Below are 18,211 nucleotides of genomic sequence, written 5' to 3' on the forward strand. Positions count from 1 at the left end.
AGAAAGCTGGGAGGCTTGCCTTGCTGTGGCTAATGGCGGGAATACCCGAATATATAGAGTGCGGACCATCTTTCTGGAATTCGGCTCCTGCCAGTTTAAATGGATCTTCACACTGACAGATGTATCGCAACCCCTGCTGGGCACAGACTTCTCTTCTGTGGACCTGAAAGGGCACCACTTAGTGAACTCTAAGACCTTCCAGTTCTTCGCCCTATGCGTGGTCACTCTACTGGCACCTCATCTTGATTCGGTGACTTTCTTTCACAATGCTTACACAAAGATCCTGGGGTTATTGGGATACTGGCGACGCCATATTCCACACTTGGCATTGCTTTTATGTCCTCTATATAAGGTTACCCAAAAGAAAACAGACTTTGTATGGGGTGACGATCAGGAAATGGCATTCCAGTCTGCCAAGCAGGTTATTCTTCAGGCCCTGCCCATTGCTTCCCGCATCCCAGATACCCCCTACGAACTACAGGTCTCCATTACTGATGATGTGGCCTCCTGGAGCCTCTGGCAGAAACACGAGGGCCGCCGAGTCCCACTGGGATTCTGGTCACGTATCATGCCTGAGGCTGCCACTCGTTATTCTGCCTTTGAACAGTTACCAGCCTGTTACTGGGCCCTGCAGGAAACTGAAAGAATGACAGGCGATGCAGATGTTCAATTGCGACCTGCACTTCCAATAATGAACTGGGTCCTGGCTAATGACGCTAATCTAAAGATCGGGCGGGCTCAGCAGTCTTCTATTGTTAAATGGAAGTGGTATATTCAGAGTTGTGCAACCAGAGGGCCTGAAGGGGTGGGCCGCATACACGAACAGGTGGCTGATCTTCCGTCTCGTCATGAGGACGTTGAACCCGCCTTGCCCCCTCCCCTACCCCCTTCACCAGTTCAGTGGGGTAAACCATATGATTCGCTCATTCCAGCAGAACAAGAGGATGCCTGGTTTACTACTGATGGTAGCAGCCGGTGGGTGCAAGGAAAGCAGAAGTGGAAGGCAGTGGCTTACCATCCCAGGTCAGGAACTCACTTATTGGAGGAGGGGGATGGTGGCTCCAGTCAGTATGCTGAGTTGAAGATAGTCACTTTACCACTAGACCCCCATGATCACCCTCTTCACTTGTTTACTGATTCCTGGGCTGTGGCTAAAGGACTAGTGGTATGGATGTCTGATTGGGAAAAGAACGACTGGCTGATACATGACCGTCCAGTATGGGGCAAAGAGCTGTGGCAGCTGTTGTGAGATGCTTCCCATCATCGTGAGATAACCATATATCACGTTGATGCCCATACCAATGTGACGACGAACATGGCACAACATAATGCAGTAGCAGATCAGCTTGCCACTATCAGCCGCGCCGATACTGTCCCCCTGGCTCGATGGGCACACGAACAGAGTGGCCATTTGTGGGAGAAGGGATCAGCTATTTGGGCACATACACATGCCTTACCCGTCCATCAGGATGATGTCCGCATGGTCGTGCGTACATGCCCAGCATGCCAGCTTGTGAAGTCCCGCACCATTCCTCCTGGTCTGCATGGCCGAATAAGACGGGGAGATCGCTCAGCTGCAGTCTGGCAAATTGATTACAGAGGCCCCATGCCAGACTGTATGAGTAAACGTTACGTTCTAGTAATGGTTGACACCTTTTCGGGCCTGGTTTTTGCTTTTCCCACCAAGTCAGCTGACCAAGCTAGCACTATCCAAGGACTAAACCATTTAATTTCTCGTTATGATGTACCAGAAGAAATTCAGTCTGATAATGGCTCACACTTCTCCAGGAAGGCAATCTGACAACAGTATCTTATGGGCCCACCATATTCCTTATTACCCACAGGCTGCCGGGTTAGATGAACGAATGAATGGCTTACTGAAGGAACAAATTCATTTGTTAACACCACTGGGGATCCTGAAGGGGTGGTGCCATGTGCTGCAGCAGGCAGTCAACAATTTGAATCATCGCCCTTTGAAGGGAGGTACACCTTTCCACCGACTTCTTCACACTTCTAAACTACAGCCTATTCCAGAGGAAAAACAGTCATTGCCTCCCATTCCCGAGCCAGAGAATGCTGGACAAAAGGTATGGGTGGCACCATCAGGTAGTGGCCCTCCTGTAAAAGGGGAAATAGTGACACCTGCCCAGGGTAACACTCGGTGGGTTGCTATTGAGGGACAGGATGATTTAGTTTGTTTAAATACTGAACGCTTACGGTATCGTGAGTGACATATGTCAGGCTTCTTTGTTCCAGATCCTCCGTCTTGTGCTCCTGCTGATCTGGCTTAACAGCTGCTTTGGTGCCAGCAATTGGATTTGTAATGTCAAGGACGTTCCGAGGGAGTTGCCCATGGGGGACACCAATGAGGTCCTCGGTCACTTGCCTCAACTGCAGCTTATATAAATATGTTATTGCCGGGCATGGTTCCTTTATTCTGTTTGTGGATGGACCAACTGAAGAAGTTGATCCCTACTTCTGTGATGGTCGTTTTTGTACCCGCTTTTTGTCTTGTAATAACTCTGCACCACCTGTCACTAAATGGTGGGAGGATTCCGGTTCTGTGGAGGGTTGGTTGTCTAGTTCACCATCTAATATTCCTTCAGATTTGTCTGACAATTCCTTTCTCCATGTTTCCTATGCGTTCGCTCACCGATTGAATATATCTGATTGTTGGATTTGTACCATAGGCTCTTTGCATACCGGTATAGGCATTCCCATGATCCCCATTCCTTTCACCCGAAAGGAGGTTGCTGCCTGGAAATATTTTGATCCATCCAAAGGCAGGGTTCACATTGATGTTAATAAGCCTGTGCCTGAGGAGGCCCGGTTCTTTAGTCTGTGAAATTTTGGGTATTTTTCAAGGATGGCATATTTCTACCCCACCTTATATCACACCCCCCTATTTTATTGTTTCTCAACATGTGAAGGGCTCTATCTGCTTTTGTAAGTTCCCCGATAAGTCTGTTGATGCATTGGGATACAGTGACTGTCTGGCATATTCCCCTTTTATTTCCAAGCACCCTATGAATGGGGTTTGTGGGTCTCGTGCCTTTGCGTGGTTACCCCTTACCTGGGGTGGTTGCTGCTATTTGGCATACACCGTCCCCTACCTGCATCATATTTCCCGTTTACAGGATCATCCCTCGCTTATGCGTATGTCCCCTGTTCTTCAGCATAGATGTGCCCTCTCAGGTGCTGAGATTTTCTTTGGCGCCTTGATCCCAGGTTATGGCGTTATTCGTATTTCCCAAGAGGTTCACAAATTATATGATCTTAATGAGTTCTATTGCCAATGAGACATCCTTCGCCCTTTCGTCTGTCAGTCAGGGCCTTAATGACCTTAATCATGAGGTCTCTGCTGTCAGGACAGTGGCTTTACAGAATCGTATGGCCCTGGATTTTCTTTTAGCAAAACAGGGTGGCACGTGTGCTGTTGTCGGTTCTGAATGTTGTTCATATGTATCTGCCCTGATGAAGTCTCTGTCTGCGGCGCAATAGTGCCTACTTCTGGCAGCCATCAGCTTGCAGTCTGATGTGAGGTGTGAGAAGAGGGCAGGAGGGGCGATGTGCAGCATGGAGAGGCTGCAGGTTGGCCAGGGCTGGTTGAACGGCGCATTGTGGAGCGTGAGTGGGAGTACGGGCCCCCTGAAGGAGAGGGTGATGCTCTGCAGGTGGCATTGGAAGTATAAGCCCAGGAGGACTGGGGAGCAGAGTTTGGGCATGACCAGGAGCCTGAACCCAGTGTATGTCTCCCTGCCCACCACAGTCAGAGCGGCAGAGCAGCACCCGAGGGTATTAATAGTTCGGACCTGGGTGGCAAAGGCGATAGAGAAGGTGGTGGGGTGGATTTTGAATTTTAGGGAGTGGGCCACGCTCGGGTGAATAAAGTTCTCGGTGCTGCCACTGTTGATTAGGCACTTTGTTACCTGCCCATTGATTTTGATGTCTATCATGGAGCACCTGAGGCTGTGAGGGATGTCTCTGGTCAGTTTGGTGGCTGCAAGAACCATCTCGGGGTCTGAGTCGTCATTCCCAATGGCAGAGATGAGTTGCAGCCGGCAGCATCCTCTACAGGCATGGGGTGCGTCGCAAGAGGTGAGTGTTAGCCAGTGGCGCTCTCCGTAGGCGTGGGGTGCAGTGAGTGGTGATCGACGCATCCAGAGGCGTGTTGTGCATTGGGTGGCGATTGGCAGCGACTGGAGGTGTGGGGTGCATCAGTAGGGCGGCCTGGTCATCATCGTTGTTGGTGCTGTGCTTGTTGTAGGCCTGGGAGGGCCCAGGTGGCTGTGGAGCCTGCGCCTGCCTGGCACAAGACGGCAGCACCTTGTGGGGGTGCATGGCAGCAGCATGGCTGGCCTTCCTCCCGACTGCGCTGGTTGCGCCAGGGAAGTGACGTCATACCGTCGGCTGTCAGTGCTGGGTGGCAGAAGTGACGTCACTTCTATCAGTGGCAGCCAGTAGACCGAAAGTGGCATCATTCTAGTCCGTGGATGTGGCGTCTTAGCGGGGTGGTGCTGGCATGGTCAAGGGCTGGTCTGAGCGCATGGCGAGCACGTGGCGATCGTTGTCGGCAAGGACAGAAGTAGGGCTGCTGAGGTTGGGGACACCAGAAGTTGCTGCGGGGGCAATGGCGTCAACTGGAAATCACACGTGGCCTGGACCGGGTGGGAGGGGGCCTGGTAGAAAAGGGCAGCTGAGCTGCCGGCAGACTTTGAAAGTCATACTTTAGCGAAATGGCCTTCCTTGCCACATCTTGAGCAGTACTGATTTCTGGCTGGGCAGTTTTGGCGCCATCGTCTATTTGACCCACACTGGAACCCACAGTACTTACAAGGGCGTGGGGTGCCCATAGCAGTGATGTTTTCATCCAGCATCTGGTTTTGGGCCACAGCTGCAATCTGTGCTGACCATGTGGAGACCTGGGGAAGCCTGGTGTGCAGGACTGCTGCTTCCAGGGCTTGGACTATCTCCACTGTTTGGCCAGGGAGTAAATATTGTCCTCCAGCAGCTTCTGCCTGATGGCTCTCGAGCGTAGACCCCAGTTGAAAGCATCCCTAATTAACTTTTCGACCTCCCTAGGTTCTACCAGGCACGGTTGGTCTAACTCACATAGGGCTCCCAGGTAGGACTCAGCTGTCTCTCCGGGCTGCTGGGCATGAATACTCAGAGGGTACCTTGCGACGACCACGTCTGTGGGAGGTTTGTACATGGTTTCTAGGGTGTTAATTACTTCAGAGTACTCAGTGCAGTCTTTGAAGGTCTGGAAGACTCTGGGACCCAGCTTCGAGTTGAGTAAGACGAGCCTTTTCCTGTTGGAGTCTAGGATGTCGTCGGCGTGTGCCTCAAAGATCGCTCCGACTCTGTGCTTCCAGATTTCAAAGCATGCCTGTGCTTCTGGATGACATGGGTTGACTTCAAGGCTCCCAGCGCTCAGGAGCTTCTCCATTACAGCTTCAAATTTTGTGTGGAATAAATTGTGATGTGCTATCAAGCAGAAAAGCAGACACAAAACATAGTCAGTTCAACAGGCTATATTCCAGACAAACTTCCACAGAGCTGGCTGTGAGAGTAGTGCTGACGTTGATGGGCCGGATGTAGCTTATATCCCGGAGGGTGATTTGCAGCTGACCAGTTGGGGCCTGGTCCATTCAGGTCAGCTGATTGACAGCCGGCCAGGTGTTGCCTTGTCCTCCAGTGCTCTTCCTGCAGGTACACAGGTTGCCCCCTGCAGTAGTCTAGAAGTGTATCACCACAGCTGGAGAAACTCAGCAGGTCAAACAGTGTCGTTTATGTAGCAAAGGCAGAGATACATAACTGATGTTTCAGGCTTGAGCCCTTCAAAGTATGAGAAAATGTCGGTGAGCGTCAGAACAAAAGAGTGGGAGGGGGAAGTGAGTGCCAGGGAAGATGAAAGGTGGAGAAAGGAGGGAGGGGAAGCAGCACTGAATGGGGGGGGGGGGGAAGCAGGGCTGCATAAGTCAAAGAACTGAAAAGGCAGGAAATGGGGGAGGGGGAAGAAAAGGCAAGCAGGTTTAATGGAAAGCAGTAACGTGAATGTTCATGCCATCTGGCTGGAGGGTGCCCAGACAGAAAATAAGGTGTTGTTTCTCTAAACTGCAGGTGGTCAGGGTGGGACTGTACACAAGGCCATGGACAGACATGTAAGTGTGGAAGTTTCTCCTGGAATTGAAATGGTTGGCTACTGTAAGGTCGCTCTGTTTGCGAACGGAGTGGAGGTGCTGAGCAAAGCCATGTCCCAGTCTGCAACTGGTCTCTCCTGCCCTGCTACCCCCTACCAATCTTTTGTTCTGATGCCCACCGGCATTTTCTCATACTTTGCTAAAGTGCTCATACTCAAAATGTCAGTTAAGTATTCTGCCTTTGACCTGCTGAGTTTCTCCAGCATTACATGTTGTTACTTCCTTCCAAGGTGGAAGCTATACGCAGGTTGGCCTGGACTTCCACAGTTAAAGGGTTGCAGGAAATTTTAGGCATGATAAATTTCTACCATTGCTTTCTATCAGTGGCAGCCAGGATCATGCAGCTGCTCTTCAAACTACTTTCCAGCCACCAGCCCAAGGACCTGGAGTGGAACAAGGAGGCGACTGCACCTTTTGACAAAGCAAAAGATGTGTTGGCCAATGCCACCATGCTTATGCACCCACAAGTCAACTTGCCCCTGGCCCTCATGCTTGATGTGTCAAGCTTGGCCAGAGGCTGCATCCTGGAGCAGCTGGTCGATAGGAGTTGGAAGTCTCCTGTCTTTTTCAGTTGGCAGTTCAAGCCACCTGAGCAGAAATACAGTGCTTTCGATCTATAACTCTTGGCCCTTTACTTTTTCATCTGCCATTTCTGGTACTTCCTGGAAGGAAGGGATTTCACTGTTTTCATGGACCACAAGCCCGATATTCACCTTTGCTAAGAGGTCGGATCCGTGGTCTTCAAGACAACATCTCGGAATGCATCACTATCATCAGGCACATTGCAGGCGAGGGCAATCTCATGGCAGATACACTCTCCCATATGTCCATTCAATTGATCAGCTCTTTGGCTCCTGAGATAGACTACTTCAATCTGGTAGCAGTGCAGCAACAGGACGTTGAGATACCACCTACTGTACTGCCATTTCAGAGTTCAAACTGGAGAAGGTGAGGTTTGGATCTTCTGGGGCAATGCTTCGCTGCGATGTATCCACCAGACAGCCAAGACCCATCATATCGGTGGTTTGGAGGTATTTTGTTTATAACACTATTCATGGCTTACGTAAATTCACTTCAAAACTATTCTTCCAGGTGCAAATATTACTTTGTGTACTTGTTATGGGTCAGGAGGCCATTCGGTCTATCATATTCATGCTGACTCCTCACAGAGCAATCCCAAAAGCCCCTTTTGCCTCTTCAATTATTCTGCCTCCTATATTTATCATCCCCTTTTGCCACTAAATGAAATTAAACGATAATTAACAGTAGTCAATTCCTTATTTCAAAGATTCAACTTATCTTTGAGATACGGGAGGAAAATTAGATTACTGAATGGAAACCCAGTTGGTCATGAGGATGATGTGCAAACTCTACAGAGTCAGCATCTGAGGGGAGGATCAAATTCGGGCTGATGGATTCATGAAACAGCAGCACCAACTGCTGCACTGGCATCTATAATCTAAGTCATAAAATATTGGCTACAGCTAGTTGGGTAACCAATAACTGGTGTAAATTCATCTGTTGTTGGGGTCTTGTTTTAGTTTATTTTAAGCATTTTTTTTCACAAAAGCTTTTAATTTGCACCAAACTCAACGTCACTGGGTGTGGATATGATTACCAAAAAATGGACTGAAAACAGTCAATTGAAATAAAGAAAAGAGAAATCATCAAAGAGAAGAAAGTGAAATTTCATTCAGTGGTGGAGGGGTGGGGAACAGCCACAACTGGACATCCATAGAAGCAGAGAAATGGACAGAGCTTGCTAAAGCAAAAAAAAATTATTTCAGTACTGAGATCTTCACACAGGAGACATTCTTGGAATAAACTGGGGATAGGAAATAAATGTACAAAATCATTATGCATGTTATGATTTTTGAATAATAATGTATACAAAGAGGAATAAACTACTATATTATTAGAAGTGTTGAAAATCTTGGTTTTGATAATTTATTAGATTTTTGTCACTGTCTCTGCTGACCAGGGTTTGCCCAGCCAGCTCGTGAGAATTACAGTTTTCTCCGCCACCACAGCATGAATCTCCCAGTGGCCACCCATTTCAATTCCCCGTCCCATTCCCTTACTCACATGACTGTCCATGGTCTCATGCACTGCCAGACTTAGACCACCCACAAATTGGAGGAACAAAACCCCATCTTCTGTCTCAGCCTGAACACCCTTTAACCAGATGGCATTAACATTAATTTCTTTGGCTTTGTGGTGTGCTGTTCGACAGAATCAGACACACGAGGTAAAGACAGAACAACAGGCTTTAATCCACAAAAGCCTCCACAGAACCAAGATGGCTGTGGCTGCAACAACTCAATGTGAGGCCTCGGGAGGCCGGCGCAGGCTTATATCCCGGAGGGTGATTGACACCCGACCAGGAGGGGCTTGATCCATTCATCCCAAATGATTGGCAGCCGGTCAGGTGTGGTCCTGTCCCCTTAGACTCCTGCAGGTCCAGAGGTTGCCCTCTGCAGTAGGCCGGCAGTTCACTCCTGCAGGTCCAGAGGTTGCCCCCTGCAGTAGGCTGGTGGTTCACTCCTGCAGGTCCAGAGGTTGCCCCCTGCAGTAGGCTGGTGCTACACTCTGCAGGTCCAGAAGTTGCCCCCTGCAGTAGGCCGGTGGTACACTCCTGCAGGTCCAGAGGTTGACCCCTGCAGTAGGATGGTGGTTCACTCCTGCAGGTCCAGAGGTTGCCCCCTGCAGTAGGCTGGTGCTACACTCTGCAGGTCCAGAAGTTGCCCCCTGCAGTAGGATGGTGGTACACTCTGCAGGTCCAGAGGTTGCCCCCTGCAGTAGGATGGTGGTGTACCACCCCTCCCTTTCTTCTTTCCCGTGGGCTTAGTCCAGTTCTAGTCTCTCTCTTCCCTCCATCTCCTTTCACAAGGTGTTTTTATGCCGCGCCTCTGCTTCGAGGCCTGCTTTGAATGTGGATAAAAAAAAACTTAAACCTACCTGTTTATGGAGCAGCCCTAAAAGGCTCCTGCAGCGATGCTTTTACACAGAGCGGCGCCTCGATGCCATTGTCTGGCTCCGCTGTGGGCGCGGCAACTGTTGCCATCGCTTGTGGCCATCTTCCCTACCCATAATCCCCCAGGCGGCTGCAACAGCTCTCCATTTCCCAAAACGGTTTCAGCTGGGTGAGGAATTAGGAGTAGGGCAGACGACCCTTGGTCTGCTGCGTATTGAGCCGCTCGTGCCGATGAGCGACCCCGAAGGCCAAAGGGGCCCGAGTGAAGTTCCAGAGGCTGGAATGACCAGTGGGGCTGTCACAGCCCGCTCCGGTCACCACTGATGGCCCCCCGGGCAGCCGCCCCTTCTCTAAGGGGGTCATGGAGGGAGAGGGAGGGGGTGAGTCAGTGAATGGGGTCGTGGGCGCGACATCATCAGCCCGCCCTGAGCCCGCCGCTTGCAGCGGATGGACCTTTCTGCAGCGGGGCGGAGAGCCACGCTCCTCCTCTTGCACTACCTTGGGGAGGTGTTGGGAGTCGCCGCCTTCCAGCCGCTGACCATTTTTCAAGGTGGGGGTACTCCTTTACATTCGGATTCTTTTGCTTTCTAAAAGGCCCGACAGAGTCAAAATCAGTTCTCACCTCTCATCATATCCTGGATTCCGCTTCACCGATCAACGCTGCTCGACCGGCTGAGTTCCTCCAGCATTTCTAGTTTTACAATATAACTCACCCAAGTCACTTGTTATCCTAAAGGGGTTTGCAACGTTAGCACGTTAAGGTGGCCACTATGTCATTGCAGGGGACGTTCAGTGAGGACTAAACGATACAACTACGTTTGCTATTAAATCGACTGAATTTGCCCCCTATCGTGGTGGGCCACGGAATTTGGGATTAACAGTCCCCAGCCATTAAAAAAAAAGTCCAATAACGCCCGCTCCAGTCTCGATATCCATTCCCCGCGGGTAGAAACACCTCGCATTGGGTTCGATCTGACCCTGAGCGTCGCAAGCGCGCGCGGTCGGGGAGGGGAGGGGAGGGGGAGGGGGAGGGGGAGGGGAGGGGGAGGGGGGGAGGGGGGGGGCGAGGGGGGGAGGGGGAGGGGGGGAGGGGGAGGGGGGGAGGGGGAGGGGGGGAGGGGGAGGGGGGGAGGGGGAGGGGGGGAGGGGGAGGGGGGGAGGGGGAGGGGGGGAGGGGGAGGGGGGGAGGGGGAGGGGGGGAGGGGGAGGGGGGGAGGGGGAGGGGGGAAGGGGAGGGGGGAGAGGGGGAGGGGGGGAGGGGAAGGGGGGGAGGGGGAGGGGGGAAGGGGAGGGGGGAGAGGGGGAGGGGGGGAGGGGAAGGGGGGGAGGGGGAGGGGGGAAGGGGAGGGGGGAAGGGGGAGGGGGGAAGGGGAGGGGGGAAGGGGAAGGGGGGGGATTTTCTGGGGCTTCCGCCGCCGCGAGGTGGCGCTGACTCGGAAACGCGCTGGGGGAGGCGTCCGCGTCAGAACAGCTGGGTTCCGTCGCATTCGGTCGACCGCAGTTCCTCGTTGGAAGCGCAGCGCAGGAGGAGGAAGAAGGCAGCCACGGTCGGCATTGAGTGGACCGGGTGGACAGTTGCCTTACCATGAAATCGATGCCTTCCAAAACTTGGTGAGCCAGAGCAAGGTAGATAAATTATGAGGAAGGGAAGGAGGTGGAGTGAGATAAGGTCAAATCATGGGAACTGACTCGAATAGAACTCAAATGTTTGCAAGGACCGATTGTATGTTCTATATTCAGTGCCATAGCGACGAGCCTCTTCTGCTTCATCTTGGGCAGCGTCTTAAAAATGCTGACTGGTGGTCAGGCCCCGTTGTCTGCTCACTTGCCTGAGCTTTACTCTCAAGCCACAGGAAACCCCGGATCAATGTGGATTGTGATTGCATTAGCTTAAAATGTACATCGGAAGCATGGAAGCCAAACAATTCTAAATCCTAGCCTAGTTTATGTTTCACATTTGTCAAAATATGTCAATGTTGTCAAAGCTTGTGCATTGCACGGAGGGGATAGAGAGCGCTGTTGGAGTTGTGCACCTCCGGGAATTGCAAGCAAGTACAACGTGTTTAGAGGACGAGGGGATTCTTTAAGTCCTGTTAAAAGACCAAACTTGGTTGAATTTACTGCAGTCGCTATTATTGCAGCCATAAATTGATAGGGTTTTGTTTTCAGCTGTATTTGAATACCTGGGTTCAAGCCAATATGAATGCCTCTATGATTCGTGCTTAAAAGCTAATCAATCATAACATAGCCTGTTTGCTAATGTTAACGATTTAAATATTGAATTCGTAGAAAACATTGAGAATTTCTCCTTCGCAATCGGTTGTTCTTCAAGGATGTCATTAACAAAGAACCTCAAATTAATGATCATAAAACATTTTAAATAAAAGTAATGACCATTTAAAGCGTATTTTAATTGTACAATTTGAATGGTTTCAGTATTTATTTTTTTATGATTGGTTGTATTCACCGTGCAAAAATATTGAACAAAACCAGCAAGATGAAGTCTGGAAACCACCATGCTAAGAATCCACCTTATTTTCTGGAAGAAGGTCCCAGTGGTTCTCAACCTTTTTCTTTCCACTCATACACCACTTTAAGTATTCCCTATGCCATGGGTGTTCTGTGATTAGTAAGAGATTGCTTCGGTGGTATGTGGGTGGAAAGAAAAGGTTTGAAAACTACTGTTTTAATTGTACCTCATTGACTCGTTATGTGCAGTTTCATGACTCCAAAGGAAATGGGCCAATGACAATTTTTCTCAAGCAAAATATTTCCATAACAATTGGGTCTAGAGCAGTGATTCTCAACCTTCCCTTCCCACTTACATACCACCTTATTAATCACAGAACAACTATGGCATACTTAAAGTGGTATGTGAGTAGAAAGAAAAAAGTTTTGAGAACCATTGATAAGCAAAAAGTGTTTTCCTGCCCCTCTGCAAGAAAAGAAACAAGGACAACAGCAACAGACTTTTTTTTTTACAATATGCAGTTGAACAGAGAATGTACAGCCAGCTACTCACTGGGGTTAATGAATTATGGTGTTTGTACTCTCTTCCAGCATCCATCCTTTCCTTAGCCCTATTAAAAGGTTCAAAGATATATAAAACATTAAAGGTACGTTTTGCCCACAACAGGTTGAAATATAATTTGCAGAGTATATTTCTTGCAGTATGATAGTGGCCTTTAATCAAAATCCATACATTGACTATTAATATTGTGGATTTGTGATTCCTATTGAAGGCAAACATTGATTTTTGAAATCAAATTGTGGACACCGACAAAAATATATCATACATATTATAGTTTTAAAATGTTCCTGAACAAAGACTAAGGAGGTTTATTTCATATTAGTTGAACAAATTATTGTTAATATTAGCTTTTACAGTAATAAGCTAACAGTATGCACGATGTTAACATTTTAAAGGAAGATTTGGTTGTAATGTATTTTTTTATAAATCACCCTCTGAAAGTTGAATCATTTAGGGCATTTATGCATTTTCTTCACAATCGAACATTTCAACCCATGAGAAATTTAAATTGATCATGAACTATAAGTTCTGATTTGAGATTTTGACATACAAAAGGAGGGCGGGCAAAGATATGGCTTGTCCCATAATGACCTAAAAAGGAGTAAGGATGCTAAATCTGAAATAAAAAAAACAAGATGCTGAAAATAACCTTTTATTAGTGCTCTGGTGCAACTTGTATTTTGTACTACTTGTAGTGAGCAAGACCTAAAGTGTTTCACCAGAGCTTTACCATATGTGACAGTAGGGCAGATGATCAAAAGCTTGGTAAAAGTTGTGTGTGTAAGCTATGTTATGGAAGAGAATTCTGTAGCAAAGGACTTTTGACAACTAAAGACATGACTTACAGAATGGCGGAGTAGTCCATTCAGAGATGTTTGAGGTCAGAGTTGGTGAAAATCACCAGCATTGGGGAAGATTATAGAGATACTGAGTGGTGAGACAATGGAGCAGGTTGAAAACAAAGATGAGGATTTTAAATGAAGCAAGGTATAATGGATATTGTTGAATCAAGGAACTGCAGTAGCGCAGTTTTTTTTTAAAAAAAGAGTGATATTGGCAAAGGTGAAAATTTCAGCAGAAAATGAGTGGAGGTGGAATGTTGATTGGCATTGTCATGAAGGTAGAAATGTGATTTTAGTCATTAATATCCAACTTAGGTTCAAATATGAGAGTGGTTCACGATCAAGACACTTGCTATTGAAAGGGATGGAATCAGTAGCTAAGGAATGGAGTTTCTGACAAAAACGATGAGGAATATTTTATTCTTTCTGATAGTTCATTTCTGCTCATCCATTTAGTATTTGAAGCAGTGAAGAGGTTAGGATAAGTGATGTTGAGAGCATGTTGGTGTAGAGGTCCAAAATGATACCAAGCATTTGTCTGTTGCTAAAAGCTTGGAGTTGAGAATAAAACTGGCAAATAGCTGCAAGGTATATATTGAATTTTATATCAATATATACTATCAATATATGATAGTTTATATCGTTAAACTATCATAATGCTATTGGATAGAATGGATAAAGTTTCTTTATTTTCAAGATTAGCCATAATGTCTGCTGCTTTTCAAAACAGCACTTCATATTGAAGATGTGCTTCAGCATATTTTGAAATTCAACACTTTCCTTTCTGGTTGCTTGCTGGACATAGGAATTCCAACCATTACTGTTCCCTGTTTTTTTTTAGCTACTAGCAGGATACCTGGTGTTGCCTGGGAAATAAAACACTCAGTTGTTGATGATATGTTTGAAACAAAATACCCAAAAAACCATGGTAATTCTGCATAAATTGTCCCTTACCTGTCTGGAGGCCTGAGGACTGAGACGGGTGTATCATTGCTATTCGGTTTCCTGCTGCCTGCTTCTTGCATGTCTGGAAGCATCAATAGTGAGGCGAGACTATGTTCCTCTTTTGTCTCTTGCTTTCTCCTTTGTCTAACTCTACAGGTTTGTGAAGAGTTTCTGCCATTGTTGCTTCGCTCTTTTGGGCCCATATTAAACTGGGTTTGGTATCTGAGTGTCCATTGATGCACAGCATTGTAACTAATTGATGTGTCACTGGTGCAAGTTCAATTTCTTTTTTAAACTTTTGAACTTCATATGACGTTAAAGGTCAATCTGGTCATGACATTGAGCATCAAATGTTTCCACAATTATAATAAACAGCAACGCAAGTCAGTGCAAGCTGGTCAAAAAACACTTGAATATAATGACTTTCAATATGGTCATGACATTTAGCATCAAATGTTACCCTTACTGAACCTCCTTGGACACTTCTAGAGATCTTCATATTGATTTCCATGGAGATCAGACAAACATACATACATGCACAAATATATATAAAGATGAGCTAATATGAATAAAATAAATAAGGCAAGAAATGCACAGCAGGTTCACCAGGATTTGTGGAGAAAGTAATGGAAAATAATTTGGCTAGAACTGAGCAACATGGACTTTCTGGACCCACCAATGTTTTGTAACTTCTGAGCTACTGGTTAATACAATCCCAACTCAAGGCGGTGAGGCCGGTTTTATTGTCACATCGTTCAGTAAAGTAGAATCATCATTGAGGTGATGGTGGAGTGGGGAATGGTCAGAACAAGTGTAGTTGCAAAATTTGTGACCACAACTAAACCCCACTCTACAGGCTTTGCTGATAGTCAGAGCTGTTGTGGGCCCACAAACATGCAAAAATGATTACATATTAATTAATTAGACTTAATGACATTTCTAAATATTTAAACATCAATTTAAATCTTTCATCACTTTTAAATAATCAAAAAACATTAAAACCAACCAAATTAATTAAAGGAAATTGCAATTGTATCCAATGCAGTTCATGAAGAATTTCTACTCTGCAGAAGCATTTCATGTCATAGAGTTTTGTAACATGGAAACAGGCCCTTCAGCCCAATTTATCCATGTTGAGTTACCTGTTAGCCCCATTTTCCTACATTTGACCGATATCCCTACAAACATTGAAGTAGGAACATGGTTTGTAGGGATATCAGTCAAATGCAGGAAAATGGGGCAAACAGGTAACTCAACATGGATAAATTGGGATGAAGGGCCTGTTTTAAACATTGTGTTTGCACCTACTTCTGCCACATTCCCTGGCAGCCCATTCTAAATACCTACCACCATTTATGTGAAAAAGATGCCCATTAGGTTCCCTATAAAACTTTCTCCTTTCACTTTAAATCTTTGCCCTCTAGTTTTAGACTCTCCTCCCCTTGGGAAGGTGGGGGGGGGGGGGGTGGTGGAACTACGACTATTTATCTTATCTATTCCACTCATGATTTTCTATACCTCTGTAAAGTCCACTCCTCAGCCTTTTGTGCTCGAGGAAAAAAGTGGCAGCCTATCTAGCTCCCCTTGTAATTCAAGTCCTCCACTCCTGACGACATTCTTGAAAAGCTTTTCTGTACCCCCTTGCAGCTTATTGCCACCTTTCCTGCAGCAAGATGACCAGAACTGCACTTGATATTTCTGTATGTTTTTTTAATGAGGCTCTGGACAGAAGCACGGTCTGGAAATATCCAGAGAAGGTCGTCGAGCCATCTGTTTCCATGCAAGTCACATACACCTGGCACTTGTGAGGGAAAGTTCAACATTTGTGTGTGGAGTTGCTATTGTTTCCAGCAAATTCCAGTTCAGTGTTTCAAGCTGACGACCTTCCATTAGAACTGGCTATTCATTTGGAAGAGAAAGGTACAGTAAGAAAGCATCAACAGTTTGGAAACAAAATGCAGTATTAAACATAGTTCCAACAACTAGAGCAATTGGAATCTAACTGGTGACCATAATTTTATTTTATGTATGGTAATACTGGCAGTGAATTGAAACCGATCACAATTATATCTGAAGTATTGCTTTAAAGTTTGAATTTTGAATAAAATTGATCTTTAATGTACAAGAATTTAATGCTTTATTTTTTGGTACATAAAATCATTACACTTAATTGATCTTAAATTTCAACACCAAATACATCTTGTTTACTTGGAAGTGGTATTAAAACAATATTTTTTTGTTGGGATTCAGTGCATTTTGAAGAAACAAAAAAACAGTTTATCCATAAAAAAGAGATAAGCAGAATGCCAAAAGCAAAGTGCAGATGCTGAAAATACTTGGGGGGGGGGGGGGGGGTGGGGGGAGGGGAGAAGAAGAAAACATTGGGTCAGTGTGGTGCGCTGTTGTTCAGAAGCAAACACACAAAACCTAAAGACTGTAGAACAGGCTTTATTCGACCTAAACTTCCACAGAGCCAGCTGTGAGGAGAGCTGCTGTAAACTCTGTGTCTTCGAAGGGCCGGCTCAGGCTTATATCCCAGAGGGTGATTGACACCCGACCGGTTGGTGGTTGGTCTATTAAAGTCGGCTGATTGACATCCGGCCAGGTGTTGTCTTGTCCCCATGCTCTTCTGCAGGTACAGAGGTTTCCCCCTGGGGTAGGCCAGTGGTGTACCCCCACATTCACCCCCTTTAAAATTGTCCCTGGGGAGGGGAGGTTGCAGTAAAGAGCCCCAAAACATTTATACGCAGTATTTACAGATTGATATGGTCCAGCGGCCGTCGGATTCTCTGCCACCGTCACAGAACTGGCTGCTGGTCACTGGTCCGTGAGGGTGTGCGGGGGCTGGAGGCAGGGACTGGAGCGGCTGGCATGGTGCAGCACGGAGGAGTAGCTGGGTGGGCCGGGGTTAAGGTGTGTGTATCGCATCGGATGGGCGGGGGGATGGTTCGTCCTGCACGGTTGTAGTAAGTCCTTGGTGCCCAAGGAAGTCTTGAGTGCCCCACAGCTATCCAGGGTTGGGGGTGTGTGTCAGGCCGGTGTGGTCCTGGGCTGGAGGATGCTGTGCTGTGGTGGGTGCTTCTGCTGGTGCCAGGTCCCTGGTTGAGACGATGTCCTCCCTGCTGCTGCTGAATCTAATGTAGGCATCATTGTGGTTCGAGTGTAGGAGGAACACCTGCTCAACCAGTGATTTGGCCTTGTGTGCTCACACGTGTCTTCGTAGGAGCACCGGTCCCGGAGATGCGAGCCATGTTGCGAGAGACGTTTCCGTCACCGATCTCCTGGGGAATGAAAACAGGCATTTGTGAGGGGTCTTGTTGGTAGCCAAGCAAAGGAGTGACCTGATGGCATGGAGTGCATCCTGCCAGTACTCTATGGACTATCCCTTTGACTTAAGGGTCAGGAGAACTGCCTTCCAGATTACCCCGTGTTTGCGTTCCACTTGCCCATTACTTCTTGGGTTGTCACCAGTCGTGCGACAAGATGCAATGCTCCTTGCTGTCAGGTACTGGCGTAGTTCCTCATGAGGCTAGACTCCGGTCACTGTGGATAAATGCGGGGTAGCCAAACATGGTGAAGATCTGTGTCGGTGGCCGTGGAGGTGTCTGGGCAAGGGATAGCAAAAGGGAAGCGGGAGTACTCATCTATGACCGTGAGGAAATAGACATTCCGATTTATGAAGGCAGGGGCCCCTTGAAGTCCATACTGAGTTGCTCAAAGGGCGAAGTAGCCTTCACAACATGAGCCTGGGGTGGGTGGAAAAAGCGAGGTTTGCATTCCACACAGACTTGGCATGCCTCGGTCATGGTCCTGACATCCCTGACGGTGTATGGGATGTTCCGGGACTTGATAAAATGGTATAAGTGGGTGACGCCCAGGTGACAAAGGGGCTCGTGCAGGGCCTGCAGCTGGTCATCGTGGAGCGATGCGGAAGTCCAGGAGAGGGCATCGGGGGAGTAGTTAAGCTTCCCCAGGTGATACTGGATGTCGTAGCTGTACATTGCCAGCTCGACTCTCCAGCGCAAGATCTTGTTGTTGATCTTGCCCCTGTGGGTGGTGTTGAACATGAACGCCATTGCCTGCTAGTTGGTGAGAAGGGTGAACCTCCTGCTGGCCAAGTAGTGGTGCCAGTGGTGGACTGCTTCCATGATCACCTGGGCCTCCTTTTCAATGGCAGAGTGCCCTAGCTCGGAGTTGTGGAGGGTCCTGGAGAAGG

The 18,211-nt window shown here is 47.6% G+C and overlaps 2 protein-coding genes across 19 annotated transcripts in view; one reads left to right on the forward strand and one right to left on the reverse strand.

The window, feature by feature from the left end:
- The window catches only part of naa35 (N-alpha-acetyltransferase 35, NatC auxiliary subunit), a 123,472-nt gene extending 113,414 nt beyond the window's left edge, over positions 1-10,058 (reverse strand). Inside the window, exon 1 of one of the 3 annotated variants that reach the window (XM_069929687.1) lies at positions 9,800-10,058. The gene's annotated coding sequence lies outside the window, so the exon portion shown is untranslated. Of the gene's footprint in view, positions 1-9,161; positions 9,401-9,799 lie in introns of those variants that run through there. The other 2 variants (XM_069929697.1, XM_069929679.1) reach the window with 2 other exon arrangements.
- Positions 10,059-10,607: 549 nt separating this feature from the next.
- agtpbp1 (ATP/GTP binding carboxypeptidase 1) overlaps positions 10,608-18,211 on the forward strand; it is a 336,033-nt gene continuing 328,429 nt past the window's right edge. For 9 of the 16 annotated variants that reach the window (XR_011354825.1, XR_011354830.1, XR_011354832.1 and 6 more), the window contains exon 1: positions 10,625-10,788. The gene's annotated coding sequence lies outside the window, so the exon portion shown is untranslated. Of the gene's footprint in view, positions 10,804-18,211 lie in introns of all 16 variants that reach the window. The other 7 variants (XM_069929760.1, XM_069929771.1, XM_069929870.1 and 4 more) reach the window with 5 other exon arrangements.

The sequence above is a fragment of the Narcine bancroftii genome, chromosome 1 (genome assembly GCF_036971445.1).
Source record: "Narcine bancroftii isolate sNarBan1 chromosome 1, sNarBan1.hap1, whole genome shotgun sequence".
In the NCBI taxonomy this organism is placed as follows: Eukaryota; Metazoa; Chordata; class Chondrichthyes; order Torpediniformes; family Narcinidae; genus Narcine; species Narcine bancroftii.